Source organism: Sciurus vulgaris (assembly GCF_902686455.1).
Source record: "Sciurus vulgaris genome assembly, chromosome: 12".
In the NCBI taxonomy this organism is placed as follows: Eukaryota; Metazoa; Chordata; class Mammalia; order Rodentia; family Sciuridae; genus Sciurus; species Sciurus vulgaris.
The window spans coordinates 59,561,594-59,576,888 of NC_136473.1; the positions used below are offsets into that span (position 1 = coordinate 59,561,594).

General features: G+C 40.4%; 1 protein-coding gene and 2 pseudogenes across 3 annotated transcripts in view; 1 reads left to right on the forward strand and 2 right to left on the reverse strand.

The window, feature by feature from the left end:
* The window catches only part of LOC306641532 (transport and Golgi organization protein 1 homolog), a 220,987-nt gene that overhangs the window by 131,846 nt on the left and 73,846 nt on the right, over nucleotides 1-15,295 (forward strand). The gene's annotated exons all lie outside the window — the stretch shown is intronic.
* Nucleotides 5,149-8,052, reverse strand: LOC306641542 (ribosome biogenesis protein BOP1-like; annotated as a pseudogene). Its single transcript has one exon. The product of its transcript is annotated as a ribosome biogenesis protein BOP1-like (transcript).
* LOC306641410 (ras-related protein Rap-2a-like) lies at nucleotides 9,657-15,019 on the reverse strand (annotated as a pseudogene). The gene is made up of 2 exons: nucleotides 14,971-15,019; nucleotides 9,657-13,781 (listed from the first exon to the last, which is right to left on the reverse strand). The product of its transcript is annotated as a ras-related protein Rap-2a-like (transcript).

Consider the following 15,295-nt stretch of genomic DNA (forward strand, 5'->3'; position numbering starts at 1 on the left):
GTGTTAGGGTTAGAGTTAGGGTTAGGGAGGGGGGCAAGAATGGAGGAAGGAAGGACTGTATAGAGGGAAAAGAGGGGTGGGAGGGGTGGGGGGAAGGGAAAAAATAACAGAATGAATCAAACAACATTACTCTATGTAAATTTATGATTACACAAGTGGTATGCCTTTATGCCATGTACAGAGAAACAACATGTATCCCATTTGTTAACAAACATGTATCCCATTTGTAATAATAAAGAATTATGATATACAAAAAAAAGAATGCTGCAGTTTGTAATTTCAATTATTTATGTGGGAGATTGATAATGTCTGAATTAATATGCAGGTTACTTTTGGTGACTATTTTAAGATTAGAAGTATTTTATTAGGGAAAATTTTAAATCTGCTTACATGTTAAAATTTTAACAACTATATATTGCCAGATGACCAGAAAGTGATTACTTGATACATGCTGACTTTCAGGATAGCTATTAAATACTATAAAAGTACAAAACTAGGGAAAATATTTTATATTGTTGTTGTGAGGATAAAAATGTTGACCTTACTCTCTTATTAAATCTACTCCAAGAACTATTTGCAAAGGATTTGCTCACAACAATTGCGATATTTAATAAAATCTAATTTTTGTCTTCTGTAATTCTTCAGTTGGAAAATGTGGTCCCTTGATGATGATCCAGGGCTTTGAAGAATAAATGGATTCTAAAGAGAAAATTAGATGGTACTCATTATGCTGTCTAACTAGCAATGCATTGTCATTTGTCTGTTGTATTATAAATGTCTTGCTTTCAGTACCTTCTTCATTTAATCATGTAACTTGCCAGTAAGCAGCGAGGAAAAAATATGTTGCTGTATTACCCTTTCAATTGTTTTCTTTGCTTATCCCAGAAGCAGCTCACACTTAACATGCCTAATACAAAAACCACTCCCTGATAACTGTTCTCTTCTAAATTTCTTCTGCCCGTTCAGTCAATCCTTTGGTTCAATACCAGGGACAGTTACTAGTTTTCTCCTAATCCTTCCTTAGGAAAGGATCTTCTATCCACCCACCCCCCGACCTCCAAATTATACATGACTAGAAATTTAATTGTTATTTGAAGATCAAATTCTAATGTAAAAATGACATCCAAGTCCAAAAAATGCATATTCTTATGGTAAATAAAATCTAATTTTGTGCATTTACATAATGCTTTAATATTTTATTATATATCATTTCTAAATAAATTTTTGAAAGAATCTATTTGCCATTAGACAACTGGAAGCATATCTGCCCAAATTTATAGCTCACCATCCTAAAGTCATATAATAGTATGACAGTTATAGCATTGAACAATTAACATTTACCTTATCATTTTTTCCTCCATTTTTATGTCATGTGTATACTACATTAACAAAACAGCTTCTATCATATTTTTCCATATATTCAGTAGAACCTCATTCATATTCTTAAAATCTAGAAACAACTTTAAAAAATTAGCATTTTTTAAAAATATTATTTTCAAAAAGAAACAATTAGAATTTAAAACTATACCTGTTTGAATCTGAAGCTTTGCTCTACTCCATGATATTTGAGATACTGCATATTGTTCTGCTAATTGAATCCAGAAATCATCTGTCATCTTAGTTTTGATACCTAATATATATAAATAATGTTCAAAGGGTGGAAGCAATCTAATCTGCAAGGACTAATATACTTTCTAGTTCTAATAGCATAATTAAGGAAAAAAATTCTACATATAAAATGTATACCTAGTTCAATAAGGTAAGTTTCATGTTCGTGGTTAGTGATACCTAAAATTCAAGGTATAGTAAAAATTCTAAAAATATATCAGTGTTGGAGCCGGCAGGTCACATCCCCTGCCTGCCTCATGTTGAGCTAAGATGGTGCCTGCCAGATGCTGGCAGGCATGCCTCTCCCTGCACACGTAACTGTCACACAATACCAGGTGCATCAGACTAGATTGCGTGGTGCTTCACGACTGGCCAAGTACACTTCCTTATTTGAGCTATGGCGTGCGGACTAGTCTTGCCTTTGCGCGCTTTCCCGATTGGTTTTTGTACTTTATATTAACTGGGTTTTAATAAAGGAGACTTGATCGGGCTTTTGTCTTGTCTCCATTTCTCCTGTCTCTTGTCTCTCCCAATCCCCACTCCCCCTCCAGGTTCCCGTTGAAGTCCTGCGGGTCAGGACATATCAGAAAACAAATTATAAAGTATATTAAGTTATGTTCATAACTAATGTACTTTTGTTTTTATATAAAAACACTACAGATAAAATTTTCCATTTAACTTTCATCTTACTGTTCTATAATCGATAGAAATGCTAATAATAAAAGATTTGAAGTTGCATGAATTTGTAAGAGTGGGAGAGTTTAACGTTTCAAATGTTAAGTATTTGATGTTCTATGAAGAAAATCATTGCAGAATGTAGCCACTGCATTAACATAAAATTATGGCTTAGTAGCACTGAAATAATCAATGGTAGCTTTAAGGATTGATTTCCGATGATATCTAACATAAAAATAAAGTGCACTTTGAAGAAAACTTTTTTCTGCTGTATTTATAACACTGCCTCAAGAAAACCTATTATTCCAAAGCAAAGACAGACATTTTCAAATTTTACCTATTCTTCTGATAACACATTCTGTAACACATTCTAATTTTTTGGTAATCATTTTCATCACTGTTATTGTATGTCATGATCTCATTGGGGATGACAGTATGCTTGATTTTGTTTTTTAAAGAAGAGTATTTACCTTCAGAATACCTTCGCCGAAGTATGTCTGCTGTGCTGAAATAAGGTTTGTCTGCCTTTGCCCCATTGAGCTCACTAGTCCTTTCCTGTACAAGTAGGAGCACATACCTGGGTATAGGAAAGGTGACATGGGAAAATAACTGGAAAACTGTCTTCTCATATTGAAACTTACATATCAAATAATGGTTTGTGCTATAGTATTTCCTCTACGAGAGTACAGTTAGAGTGATTCAAGACAAACAATAAATTCCAAGTGTATGTTGCCTGCTTGTGGGCTTGAGCTCCTGCATCAAGCCTGTCTACTCACAGATTCACTCGTTCTTAAATAAACCAAGTCACTACTTTTTTCCACTTAACCATTTGACTTTATTTTCCTTTGTGAGAAATCTTTTTGCCTACTTCATTTCTTGTACTTAATTGATGTGAGAAGTTTCTCTTGTGGAGTGGCACAGTGAGTTTTCAGTTGAATATAGGAAACTGTTGTTTTCTTTTAAAATAATGTGAAAATACCAAGTTAATAGTTTGATACATTTTTGGATATGTGACTTTAGAGAATCTGATTAAAGCTATGGACTTTCTCTCCAGAATAAAGTACAAACATAAAAATGTTCCCAAAATTTACATATAGCCAATTTTATTTTATTGGAAACTAATTTCCTTTACAGAACAAATAAAATAAAATAATAGGTTTTTTAAAGTTACAACTAGAAAGTGCCTATTTTTAAAATTTAGAAAGCAAATTTTTATGAGAAAACTGCTATTTTTCACTTGAATAAAAATATTGGTTTGATTTTATTCTTCTAAATCACAAGGTAACTTCAACAATTATTTTCATGCCACAGGTTCCCCACTCCCCAGTGGTAGATGGCCTCTCTTGGTTGTATCATAATATGTTTTCAAGCAAAGATCTTCAGGGGGGTGAATAACAGTTTGGGGTAATTTCCACTCTTTTCAAATCAAATCACTTTTTGTGACAAAGGGCACATTCTCAAATATTTTTACAAAGGACAGAAGTGCTCAAGTTGCATTTGTTTCTCATTTTTAATGGCAAAATCTTCACTCAAGAAGTTATTTATTCTTTGCTATTTTGTAATTCAAGTTTTAAAATTCTGTGTGTGTAAAAGATGCATAAATCAATAATTTTGAATATCATGGATCAATTCTAAGCTATTTTGGGGAGTATCTTTCACTATTTAAATATTAAATCAAAGATAAAAGTAGATATGGAGAATTGTGGAAGTAAAATCTTCCACAAGCTGCAGTATCCTCACAGAAATAATCTTTATAATATTTTTCAATAACAAATAGCTTGGCAGACTTGATTGAGTTTAGTCTCTATATGACTTGTATATGGCTGTTCAGAGCTACTCAATTTAGGCCTTTTACTTATCAGTCTTTTTGCTGATGGTAGGAAGAAACAATTTGATGAAAAGATCAACACACAACAATATGACTAAATTAACTAGATTTGCTAGATAATTAACTGTGGTCATTATGAACAGCTAATTATGTATAGACATGAGTGATAGAAAAATATTTACTAAATACACTACACAAGCACTAAAAAATCAGAATGGATAGTAATCCTGGGCTCCCCACTGGAATAGAAAGTAACTCTTCAATTGCTGGACATAGGGGCATTTAGGGTTGGTAACTGACTTAACAAACTATTTACTAACTGACTTATTTACTAACAAATAAGGAAAGCATTTTCATGTGATAAAATCCTTTTTAACCATACTGGCTGAATCTCAGCTCTGATTACAGCTAAGGAAAATGGTCTTGTTTTAATCACACATCTCTGTCCTAGGATTTGGCACTATCTTTCTGGCTCAGTGTGTGGCTCCATTCAGTCCCCGCAGTGTGCACAGTTCTCTGTCATCTGCACTTTCCGTCTCTGTCTGTTGACTTCTTTCCTTTTTTAAAAAATTATTAGAGCTTTATGATTGTATATAGTATGTGGGTTCATCCCTACAAACTCATACATGCATGGAAATGGATTTCAGTTCATGATACACCCCCTCCATTCCCTCCTTCCTTTCTGTCACGTCCTCCCCTCTTCCCCTTCCTTTACTAGACTTCCTTTTGCTCATCTATTAATTTGTATTTGATTGGTTCTTTATGGTATCTTATCCTTCCCTCTCTCTTTCCATTATTTTACTCTAGCTTCTGCATATGAGAGAGAACATTATTTGACCTTTGAGTTTCTGACTTTGGTTAATTTCACTTAGCATGATGTTCTCCATTTCCATCCATTTACTGGCAAATGCCATAATTTCATTCTTTTTAATAACTGAGTAGAACTCCACTGTATATATATAAAACACAATTTTTTTTTTCACAGTAAGAAAGCCTCTGTTGAGAAGGTCAGCCCCCCCCCCCCCCCCCCCCCCCCCCCCCGCAGCAGGGCAGTAGCCTAGGTGAAGAGGCGGACAGTGCCATCAGCTCCTGAGGAGAAGACCCGTGGCTGCGTGGGGTGAAAGGCCACATCCAGCACACCCAGGTCCAGGGTCAGCACATGCCCCTTCAGCACCCTGACAGGCACCAGGAGTGGGTTCTGCAGCAGGTCATCGTACACCATGCCATGGCAGATAATGACGCCGCCGTCGTCCGAGCCCGACGCAAAGAATGGGTATCGGAAATGGAAGGCCACAGCCCACAGAGCCTTCCTGTGGTGCATCAGCACTTTGTAGGGCTTGGTGGAAAGGTCCAGGTCAAACCACGCCAGCTTGCTGTCATAGCTGCCGCAGGTGATGTTGTCACCTGTATGGTGCACAGCCAGGCTGGACACACACTTGCAGTTGGGCATCATTTTTTTTGGTGAGCTCCTGGCGCAACAGGTGGTAGACTCGGATGCTACGCTGAGAAGCCACGATCTGGAAGGGCCAGGTGGGGTGGAAAGCCACGCACTGCACCTGTCCATGGCTATGGCGGAAGGGGCTCTGGCTGCGACGCTGGCTCAGCTGGTGAATCAGCACCCGGGTGTGACCTTAGGTGGCCAGCACCACAGCCAGGTAGTCCCCGCGCCCGTGCCAGGTAACCTGTGTCACGGGCTTTCCGTGGCAGATGCGCAGCCGCAGGCCCCGCTGGCGCTCCTCCTCCAAGGTCTCCATCCTGGGAGCAGGCTGCAGGGCAGGCTCCTCCAGCAGTACGAAGGCGCTCAGCAGCTGGTCTGTGCTGCCCGCCAGCAGCAGGTCCCCCAAGGCTGGGTTCAGCAGCAGCACCACGTCGTCTATGGCTGTGGTCACCAGGCAGACGCTGGGGTTGGGATTCCAGGCAACACTCCTCACCACGCTACCCACGGGCACCACTCTCATGCAGCGGGCAGTGGCCACCTCCCAGAGCCGCAGAGAGCCATCCTCTGAGCCTGAAACCAGCCACTGGCCCCCTGGGGAGACTTGAGGCAGCGGACAAGGTCACCTTGGTCCCTGTAGACTAGGGCCTGGCACATGGGGAAGGGCTGCAGGTCCCTGGGCCGAGGCAGTTTGGGGATGAGGTCTTCAGGATCCACGTTCACCCACATCTTGCCCTGCCGTGAGCACAGGTAGAGATCAAGACAGCGCTCAAAGCGCTCCTGGATAAAGCGCCCATACGCAGGAACAGCCCGCAGGCTTGGGAACTTCCGTGGCAGGAAACTGAGCTTCCTCTCTCCTGGCTCCTGCTGTCCCACACCAAGCGCTCCTCCTCGCTGGGCAGGTACTCGGGAGGGGGGTTGTATGACTCGGCGTGGCCAGGCAAGACCAGCTAAGGTGCAGGCACATGCATCTTGTGGGGCCCCAGCACAGCGTTGGGGTCCTCCTGTGCCCACAAATCATAAAATCTGGGGGTGGGGTCCCAGGGCCTGCGAGGCTGGATCCAGCCCATCTTCATGGCATGCACCATGCGAGACACCTTCTCCTTCTCCACCAGGGACGGGATGAAGCTGCGTTTGTCTTCAGGGCGGTTGATCACTGGGTGGATCATGACGTCCCCGCTGAAGAAGTCCACAGCCGGCTCATAAGGGTTGAAGCTCACATCCCCAAACTGGCCCCGCTGTAGTCGCTGCAGCAGGTCCACCTGCTCATCAGTCAGCCGCAGGTCCTGCCCCGTCATCCTGTCCTTCACTGTGTGCCAGAAGTCAGGATCGTCCAGTTCACCCCGGGTCCGCAGGGGCTTGTAGATGCGCCTGCCATCCAGGTCGTAGCCCACGTGTGGGAAGTCCTCGTACCACTCCAGAGGCACGTTGCCCACCGTTTTCCAGATGTCCTCCTCATCAGAGCTGTCTTCTGCGTACTCGTCCCTGCTCGGCACTCTCGCCATCTCTGTCGTTGGGCGAGAGGCTTGCGCCTGTGCCTGCTCCTTAGAGGTCTCCTCTGTACTAAGGTCGTCTTTGTCACAGTTGCTTCCATCTTCTTTATCCTCAGTGTCCTCACTACTGTCACCGCCAGAATCTTCCAGACCTGAGAATGCACTCTCCTTGCTGTCAGAAAGGCCAGAATCACTGTCATTGTGGTTGGGAGCAGGGTTGCAGAGAAGGGAGGGCTTCTCCGGTTGCGGTTCCAGTTGGCGCTCTGGCTCTGGCTCCGGACACCACTTTCCGGGCCGCACTCTAAGCGCCTCGCGCCGGGCACCCCTCTCCGCAGCCATTCTGAGTGGCTCCCGGCTCCGGACCGACGGCTGCTTCCGGCTTATAACACAATTTTTTAATCTCTTCACACATTGACAGGCATCTGGGTTGATTCCATAATTTATCTATTGTGAATTGTGCTGCTATGAATATTGATATGGATGTGTCACTGTAGTGTGCTGATTTTAGATCTTTGGGGAAAATATCAAGGAGTAGGAGCTGGGTTATGGTGGTTCCATCCATAGTTTTCTGAGGAATCTCCAAACTGCTCTCCAGAGTGGTTGTATTAGTCTGCAATCTCACCAACAATGTGGAGGTGTTCCGTTTCCCCACAACCTCGCCAGCATTGATTGTCGTTTGTATTCTTGATCATTGTCATTCTGACTGGAGAGAAATGAAATCTTAGTGTAGTTTTATTAAGTCTTCCATTTCACACTGATTTGGGGTGTATTTATAAACTATGTGTACATTTGTGAAGATGGAAGCACTTTTTACTCTTCATTGTCCTCTTTATTGAGTATGTAACTTCACAGAACTCTGAAATTGTTCTGTCCCCTAAATAGTTGCAACTGCTTTCTGGGAAAGAAGCCTACACATTGTCTAAATCTGTGTTGTCTGATATGATAGCCACGAAGGTATCGGACACTTGAAATGTGGTTCCTCTGAATTATATGCTATAATATAAAGTATGTTGTATCTTGAAGACCTATTTGGTTAGCATATCCCATATCCTAAGTATTTCTGTATTAAGGACATGTGATGCTGATATTTTAAATAACTTGGGTTAAAACACTTTCTTAACATATATTAATTTCGTCTGTTTCTGGTTACTCATTATGTAGCTATGAGATAAATAAAAGTATATTTGTGGCCTACATTATGTGTCTATTGGACAGTGCTGCTGTTCAGTGATGTATTTGCCAAATTGGGATAGAAGCAACTTGATTTTAACAGAATCTGTGGAAAATTTCCCTCTGGAAGCTCAGACAAGCCCTTTAATCTTATTTTTCTTGACTTTAAAACTTTTCTGCTCAGGTGTTGTAGTAGAATTGAAAACACTCCAATTTCTTCAGCAATGGCTATTTCCTCCACAACTCACTAAATTACTTCTTCCAGTTCATTTATGATAGACCTATTAAAAAAAATAAGTTTTGAAAAAAGATAGGGAGTACTTTTTCCCTTTAAAGTAACAGTGAAAACAATTAAATAATAGTCAATCCAGGGATTAAAATTAAGGTTTTTATGTAATTTTAATGATGTTATCCACTAATACATGCTATCAATTTGAGATCAATTTTACCTGAAGACTAAGTGCGAGTCCCTTCTTCCCATCCCCTTTAATGAGACTTCATGAATTTGTATTACGAAAAGTCAGAGTGCATGCCATTAATCCAGGGATAAGATTATAGTGCAATAGTTCTAAATATATCTACAATTAATGTAGCTTTCTAGGTTGGTTTAAATCTTTGTAGTCTTGGCAGATTTATAAAATTATTTGAAAAATATCATTATGCAATCACAAAAATATATGAAATTGCTATTTTGCTAATATGTAGTAAGAAGGAAGCTATGACTTAAGGCAAAGTACATTAACAAAATCTCTCAATATTTTAGAGACAGTTTAAAAATTCTAATATAAATAAATAGTTGTGACTCATGGACCCAGAAAATAGGAAGAAAAATCAATCAAAAATACCCTGGATATTAAAACCGACTTTGTGCTCTAATGTGAAGCTGCTTGATTGACTAGCGCAGTGTCAACCATACCTTTTTTCTAATGCTAAAAGTAATGCACATAGACAGAGTGACAATCACAGTGTAATGTATAAAGCTGCTCCCCTGCCCATCAGGTGCAGCCATTCCCCCCTTCCAACCACTTGTCAATCTGTGAACATCCTAGCTAGCTACTGGTTCCTCAGTCACCTTGCAAGTATTCTTCTCTGATATTGGTCCCCTGTTAGCCCTCAGGAATTCATCTGTTTACTATAGCTTCTGCCCAGTGCTTGGCATTTTTAATGCTGTTTCTGTAATTGTTTTTTTTTTTCCCTAAATCTTAGACTGGTTTTTGAAATATTACAGTCTCAGGACAGGACTTGCAAACTACTACTAGTGTTTGTAGTTATGTTACCTTTTTCATTCATGAATATCGATCAATGTTTTCCTATCAATTTTTCTAAGGATTTTTCAATTCCATCAATCCTTGTAAAGCTAATTTTGGCTTTGTTGATTTTCTTATTTTTTTTTTCATTAAATAAATTTATTTGTTAAAATAATTTAACTCCAAATACAACTGTTGAATTTGCATTGGGTTATAACTACAAATCATGTTTTAATTGAAATGTCAAGGTTTAACAACTGACATTGTTACAAAACAATAAACAGTTGTTCAATTTTAAATGGTCAGTTGTATTAGAGTTGAACAATTAACTGTGAACTATATCTCTGGGAAACCCCAAATCAATAATGACAAGTCTGTTTTCAAAACCTACTGCAGTCATTCTTGAAACCCTGATCAAGATTTAATAGATGCACAATGACAAGTTAAAAAAAGAACAGAGAAAAAGACCCCCATAGTCTTTAACATCTGATTGGCTAAAGAGACAATTAAAGCTTAACCAGCGCTAACACAGGACTACTGACAAGGACCAAACCGAAAAACAAATAAAAACCGACAGCAACAAACAAAACAAAACACTTTCACATTCAGATACTGACAACATTCACACTGGAAAATCCACCCTTGGAAACAAATACCAGACATCCTTAGGCAACATTCTTTTATACAAAAATAAAAATCATATATGTGTATATATAATTACTGATATATATATATATATATATATATATATATCAGTAGTTTTACCACAGAAAAATGATGGCAACCGCAGAAGTTCAGTCCTAATCTGCAAACGGAAGGAGAAAATCATCACAGCACCTTTCAATAGTTGAAGGGAAGATTTCATGTAATATTTCTGATCAGATGCTGGCTCGTTTTGTGTCAGCTGAACAAAATGAAAGGCATCAGTCACCATTATTATCACAGCTTAAAGGAACCCAAAAGTTGCAACATTAAAAGAAAAGGAATTTAAGAAAAAATGCTGCCTTTGCATCAAATCAAAAACAAAACAAAGAAAACTTTATCACAAGAGCTACAGAAAAAGTGGGTCTTTGGATCAAACCACAATATTTTTAAGGCATGTTAGAAAAACTTCCACTTAAGTAGTTGCTAGTCTGATCAGGGCATAAAATGAATAGTGACCCAAGGTCACCAACTTTCCTCTGAAGCCACTATTATTATTTTCATGTGCCAACAAGTGTGTCTTCTGTTCTTGAGCTTTTCATTCCCATCTCAGCGAACACACTCACTCAAGCCGAGCCAGATTCATGCCAGATGGAGGCTGATGGGTACCACTGGGGCTTCCGCTCATGGACGTTGTGATGCTTTGTCACTACCAGGGAGGGCCGCGTGGAAACACTGGCCAGGGAGCTGGATCGGCTTTCCGTGACTCAGTGATTTCAGTGATCCTTACGGTGAAAGCCCAGCTGTCTGACAAACCCTTCTCAGGAAACCCTGAATTTTCATCTTTCCACCTTACATTTTGCCAGATGGCTCATTTTCTCACCAATTTTTCACATCTGCACAGCAATCCATGACAGCAAATGTGCAATCTGTACAGTTGATTCTAACATGCAATCTTAGGTATCACAAATTGGTATGAATTATGGAATTCTAAGAAAACGATCATTCCGAGAAGTTAGGGGCTTCAAAACTCAACCAACTCACTAATAAATATCTCTACCTCAGTAGATAAGCCATACTTGTTGAATCTTTGATTTCTCTATGTGTTTCAGTTAAATCAATTTTTACACAGTGAAATTTATTTCAAGAAAATTGGTTAAAACTTCTTGCCCTATAAACAAGGTGCTCCATAATTGAAGGTTATAAAAAATTATACTGAACAATGTAAATATTCACAATTCAAAGATTCTCTAACAACTACGGCCTGGTTTTATCCACATTATTTCTTCAGTTTTTTCATCTATGAAAAATACTGTCAACCTTTATTTCTAACCTGTAAACTTAATGCCAGTTAGTAAACGCTTGGGGGTTACCCATGATTTCAATGATGTATAAAATCATTTCAAAGAAAAAAGTGTCTTTGATGCACTATCTTCTGCAGTATAGATTCTCAGTATAGGCAGTTATCTCAGACTTGTGCCAAAGTCTTAGGAACGATAAACACACATGCACACACAAACACACACTCTTCCCTCAGTTACACACGTAAGACAGAGGTTACTTGCACAAGACTGCGAAACCAAGAAAATGTGGGGTGGCAAGTGTATTCCAGGCTCAGTGACATTGCAATTCTGAAGGCCAAATTCATCTCCAGAGGGTGGCTTGAGGCCATGTCTTCAGCATTCCTGACTCCGAAGGCAGGTGAAAACCCTTCTACACTTGATTGTAAAACTTGGGAATAGGTTTTTCAGGTGCCATTACTCATGCAGATGATAAATACTTCACGGCTATGAAAACCAAAAATTCAGAGCTGGAGCACCTTTTCAAAACAAAATATTCACTCTAGCTTTATTTGCCACTTCAGTAATCAAGGCAAAACTGTTATAAGAAAACCTTTATAGAATTCTCCAGGCAAATTAAAGATAAAAGGCTTTTTTGTCCCTAACCTTCCACTCTATCATTTATGTTCTACTTTTCAGCCCAAATTATTTCACATGGTTATTCAATTTTTTAAATGCCTGCAATAAAGCTCTGCTACAGCAAAGTGGATTTCCAGAGCAGGTTAGCCAAGGTCATGTCATAACCAGAGTCCTTAAAGGCAAGGAACAATTGCTGCTTTAACAAATGTAAAAATGCTAGACATCTGTGCTGTCCTGTGCGGGTTCTGTGAACGGGGACATGTGGATGCAACATGGCTTCATTTTCCTCACGTGGTGGTGCTAGTCATCTACCAAGTGCGGCTGTTAGTAAGGCTAGGCATCTCTCCACCTCAGCTGCCTCCTTCTTGTTCAGGAGATTAAGACCTTCCCTGCTCGGGTCATGGAGGGTGAGTTGGAAGTTTTCATTCTGATCCAACCCTTGTGACAGCCTCCATTTCCATGGTCAAGCAGGGGACTGAACAGATTCTAGAGTCAGGCTGGATTTCCACACAACCTTGTTCTGACTTTTGTTCTATCAAGGATTGATGCACGAGGTAGTTCCATGTCACAAATAAGGGTAACATCTACAATTAAGCATCGATTTTGAAAGACAGTAACGTGTCAGCTGAACAAAGGCTTCCTGCAGTGCTGTGGGCAGACCAGCTATTCTTACTTGATGGAATACACTGGTTAGAAACTATCCCAATTCCTGAAATTCAGTACTCTCATAGGAAAATATTTCTCCTTAAGTTTTTTTAAAGAAGACAAAATATTGTAATTGTTAGTGGTCATAGGAATTCTACTGGTTTCTCCCTCATAATTATTTAAAATTTATACAACAGGTGCTTCCGTCAACTCAGCGACAAGGCCGTCATCGCTTTCAAATGAAACCACCCTGTAGATGGATGGGCTATGCCTTCAAGTTGCAGATGCACAAAAGGGACTGAGGACAATGGCGAAAACTGTAGAGACTGAACCCAAATGTGTTCAGAGACATCGACTGCCGATCACTGCTCATCTGTGAATAAGAGCTGCAGTGCACTGGAAATTCATGCCACGCATCCTGCCAGGTCTGCAAGGGAGCGGAGGAGGCTTCTAGCACCTACGATGCCGGGCAAATCCTGTCCAGGACGGTCAGAGTCGGATGCTATTGTATGTGACAGGCAGAACAGCACGGATCATCTTTGTCAGGCTGAGCAGCATAGCTCATCTGCCTCACGATTTCTGCAAAGAGTTCGTCCACCATTGTTTTACTCTTGGCAGAAGTCTCCATAAAGGGGCAGCCCCACTCTTCTGCAAGGGCTTGGCCTTCATTGGAGGACACTTCTCGCTTACTCTCCAGGTCCACTTTGTTCCCAACCAAGATGACTGGCACTTTCTCGTACCGCTTCACTCGGATGATCTGGTCCCGCATGGGCTTAATGTCCTGGAAGCTCTGCTGGTTGACCAGGCCGTGCACGAGGATGAAGCCCTGGCCGTTTTTGATGTACAGGTCCCGCATGGACGCGAACTGCTCGGTGCCCGGTGTCCAGGAGCTCCAGCACCGACGGCGACAAGTCCACCTCCATCTCCTTGCGGTAGAAGTCCTCGATCGTGGGGTCGTATTTCTCCTTGAAGGTCCGGTCACGAACTGCAGGGTCAGGGCGGATTTGCCTACCCCGCCCGAGCCGAGCACCCCACTTTGTACTCTCGCGTCGTCTCTCCCCGGCTGCCGCCGCCGCTGCCCGCGACATAGACCTCCGCCCGCCGCGCTGCCGCCCCCACCTCACGGCAGCGGCGGACCCCGGGCCCTGGCGTTGGGCCAGCAACCGAGAGAGCAGCGGCCCGGGCATGGGCAGAGTGGGGCGGCTAAGCGACCCCGCGGGCGCCCGCAGAGAGTGAGAGCTGATTTTCTTAATTTAGTGATTATTTACTATTTCTTTAGTATCTGTTCGTTTGGGGTTTTTTTATTCCTTAAGTTTTTTGAGTTTATTTTATTGTCTCCTTGCCACCCTTCTTTCTGTCCCTCTTTTCTCTTCTTTCTTTCCCTTTCCTAATCTTTCTTTTTTTGTAGTCCTGGAATTCAAAACCAGGTCCTTGTGCATGCTAGGCAAGTGCTCTACTACTGAACAAACCCCTTATTTTGTTATTCTTGATATTTATACTTAGATAATACATTTTAAATAATTGTCTCTTACGTATGCCCATAAGTCTCTAAGTTTCTCTGTCCAACATGGAATTAGGACATCCCACAAGTTTTTATCTTAAATTTCAAAATGCTTTCTATTTTTTAATTCTGTATTGACTCATGTTATATATACTAACCTATATTATTTAACTTTATTTAGTTTGGGATTTTCTAGTTTTATTTTTATCAACTTACTAGTTTAAAAGTCCTCTGTGGTCAATGACTATACTCGGTGATTTTTATCCCCTGAAATTTCTTGAGTATTACGTTATGGCCCAGAATCTGGTTAGTTTTGGTAAATGTTTCAAGAACATCAAAATAATGTATATTCTGCAGATATTGGGTACAATATTCCCTATCAATTTCTTGAATTTTATTAATTGTCAAAATCCTCTTCATTCTCACTTATTGTTTGAGATTGTATTATTGACGTAAATATTATTGATATTGAAACAAATCATTTTTTGGTGCATGAGATACGCTTTATTTAAAAAGGGCATCAAGAGTACATTTTCTGAGACCTTGAATATCGATGGCAGAGTTCATTAACCCTCGGTATCAGTTTTCCTCTTCTGTGCCACAAGTTAGAAACATTTTCCTTAAAGGAAAAGGTAGTAGATATTTTAGGTTTTTATGGCCACAGGGTGTATATTCCACTACTCTGCTGTGCCAATGTAGCATGAAGCAACCATAGGCAATACATCAAAGGCATGATTATATTCCAATGAAACTCGATTTCCAAATTAGGAAGTAAACTCATTTGAGCCTCAGGTCTATATAACTTGCCAACACCTATTCTGTATTCATAGAACCTCTGATTTATGTCCGGGTACATGGCTGCCTAAAATAAAGGCTACATTTTCCAACCACTTTTTAAAACTAGGTGTAGCTCGTGATTAAGTGCTACAAAGTGGAATATAAATGAAAGCATGGGTCAGCCTCCTGGTAAGTATTTTTTGGAATCTTCCTTATATTAATAAGTCTGATAGGGTGACCAACAGCTAAAAGCAGGACTTTTTACAAAAATAATCTATACAAGTTAGTAAATTAGATTAACAGCTCCATAGATACCATTCAGTAAAAGATGGAAGTCTCCTAGGTAAGAGCCTTT